At 39.8% G+C, this 2848-nt stretch overlaps 1 non-coding gene across 1 annotated transcript; it reads left to right on the top strand.

The window, feature by feature from the left end:
• Positions 1-922: 922 nt before the first annotated feature.
• On the top strand, positions 923-1029 carry LOC141669997 (small nucleolar RNA R71). Its single transcript, XR_012554249.1, has one exon. It is a non-coding gene; the product is annotated as a small nucleolar RNA R71 (small nucleolar RNA).
• The last annotated feature ends 1819 nt before the right edge of the window (positions 1030-2848 follow it).

Below are 2848 nucleotides of genomic sequence, written 5' to 3'. Positions count from 1 at the left end.
TCTTCCTTGGTTCCACCTCTGCTTCCTTCTGTACTTCCAAGGGTGTAGACACACCTACATTTTGGACATAATTTTTAGACTCTTCATCTTGCTGAATTTGGGGACTTGCGACCCTTCCAAACCTCAAGGTGATGGCGTTCACCTGTTCTTCAACTTCCCTCTCGCCTGGATTGGTTCTGTATCACTAGGAAGCATTCCTGGTGGTCGATTCAATAAGGCGTTAGTAATTTGCCCTATTTGGTTCTCCAGATTCTGGATAGAAATAGCTTGGCTTTGGCATATAAGAGCCTGGTTTTAGCACATAAGCCGCAACTCCTCCAATTCAGATTTTTTAGTCGAAGATAGACCTGCACCTCCATGAGTTTGTTGTTAAAGTTGGATTTGTTGTCTTGGCGTGAATTGTTGTTGAAAACCAGGAAAATTAAATTGCTCGTTTCCAAAATGCTGGAACGGCTGTTGCATCGCATTATGATTTTTGCTCCATCTGAAGTTAGGACGATTCCAGTTGTCAGGATGATAAGTGTCTGGAACTGGTTGTTGCGATCTCTTAAAGTTTCTCACAAACTGAGCTGATTTACTAGATATAGCGCATTACTCCGTCGCATGCGATCCTGTACATAGCTCACAAATACTGGTAATCTGATTAACACCATAGTTAGCCAGAGAATCGATCTTCATAGACAACTCCTTTAGTTGAGCAGTGATAGCCGTAGCTGTATCCACTTGAAGAACTCCTGCCACCTTGCCCTATGGCAATCTCTGAGTTGGATACTGATATTCATTAGCAGCCATCAGTTCAATTAGATCATAAGCTTCCTCATAGCTCTTTGCCCATAATGCTCCACATGATGCTGCATCGAGCATGGGTCTTGACTGTGCTCCCAAACCGTTATAAAAGTAATTGATGATCATCCAATTAGGCATTCCATGATGAGGACACTTCCTAAGCATCTCCTAGTAGTGCTCCAAAGCTTCACACAAAGATTCTCCCGATTGTTGCGGAAATTGAGTGAGAGCATTCCTGAGTGTAGCTATCTTCGCCATAGGGAAGAATTTAGTAATAAACTTTTAAGCAAGATCTTCCTAAGTAGTATTCGAACCAGCCGGTAGAGAGTGTAACCAGCTCTTAGCCTTGTCCCTCAGAGAGAATGGGAATAGTCTCAGCTTCATAGCATCTTCAGAAATACCGTTGAACTTAAAGGTGTCGCAGATCTCAATGAAATCCCTAATGTGCATATTGGGATCATCCATTGAAGAACCCCCAAACTGGATTGAATTCTACACCCATTGAATTATGCCAGGCTTGATCTCAAAGGCATTAGCTGTGATAGCTGGCCTGATAATGCTAGATTGAATGTCATTGATCTTGGGTTGAGAAAAATCCATCAAGGCTTTCGTTCGTGCTGCTGGATCTCCCATTGTAATGAGTACCTGAAACATAAATAAATAAACTGTGAAAGTAAAAGAATACGAGTCAGTGAACTTTAATGACCACTGATGATAAGCACATAAACTAAAAATTAACAACACCGAGTCCCCGACAACGACGCCAAGAACTTGTTAGGGCGAAAACACGCGCTAAAATTCATGCAAGTATACGCGTTCACAAGTAGTATAAGATATAAATTAGATTCGTTCCCACAGAGACTGGTTTAGGTTAAGTTCAATTTATGCACCTATGCAACAATGTATGGTTATCGCTCAATGCTAAGACAAATAACAAATTGGGTTTTAATTAAACTAAGAGATTATACTAAATAAAATTAACAAAGAGAATTGAGGTTGCATTACTATATATGACAAACATGGGATCCTAACTTCATTAAATAATTCATTCAATAGCCTTTTTGTTCTTAACCTTAGCATGTAATGGTGATGACACTAATCAGATAACACGAAACTAGTAAACACCAACTTTTGTTGTACGAATACCCTACTACCAAGCATCCACAAAAGAGATAGAAGTTGAATAGACACCAATTATGCTTAGTCCTTATATTTCTATAAGAATTGAAAACATAACGGTTTAATGCGTAAGTTATTTATCATAATTACATAGGGCAAGTAAGATGGTTAAAATTACCTACGAATCATGCATAACAAATACATGAACCTATGCTAGCATGGCAAGTTCTAAATCTCTATATTCATTGTCGCTTTAATAGAGTTTAACACGCTATCTTATATGTTAGCTACACACATAAGAAGAATAAGCACAACCAATACTATGATATCAATCAATCACCACACACCAAGATATCAGAACAAATTAACTAAAGAAATCCATAAGTAAATCCGTTAGAACCCCACGATAATGATTAGTTCATGATTGAACTCATCATCACCATGGGTTTCAATGAAAGCATGATAATAAATAATATAAGAGTACTAGGGTTCAAAGACAAATCGAAAACAAGCATCCAAGTATCGCCTAAATCAAAGTAAACAAAAGTCTTCTTTTCCATAGTCGTCTTGTGCTCTCTAGGTCTTCTTATTGCTCTCCCAGGCCTCCTTCTTGTTAAAAACGTATTTGTATTGATATATATAGGCTTCTGGTCATTCTGGGCTTCCGGACTCTCAAAATCAGACTTGAATCAGGATTTTGTGAAAATGACTTGGCTCGGCCGCGCGCTATCCCAGCGCGGGCGCGCTCTGTTTCTGCGGTTCCAGCACGGCCGCCCCACTTCTCAGCGCGGGCGCACCGTGCTTCTGTTGTTTCAGCGCGGGTGTGCCGTGCTTCTGTAGTTGGAATTCTGAATTTTCTTCTTTTTGCTGTAACATTTGCTCCACTCGTCAGAATTTGATGAATAAGCTGTCCACGCGAAGTTAACGAGATTCTCTACAACTT

The sequence above is a fragment of the Apium graveolens genome, chromosome 6 (genome assembly GCF_009905375.1).
Source record: "Apium graveolens cultivar Ventura chromosome 6, ASM990537v1, whole genome shotgun sequence".
In the NCBI taxonomy this organism is placed as follows: domain Eukaryota; kingdom Viridiplantae; phylum Streptophyta; class Magnoliopsida; order Apiales; family Apiaceae; genus Apium; species Apium graveolens.
The sequence above is the reverse complement of the archived record's forward strand: the minus strand, read 5'-3'. Positions and strand labels throughout refer to the sequence as shown.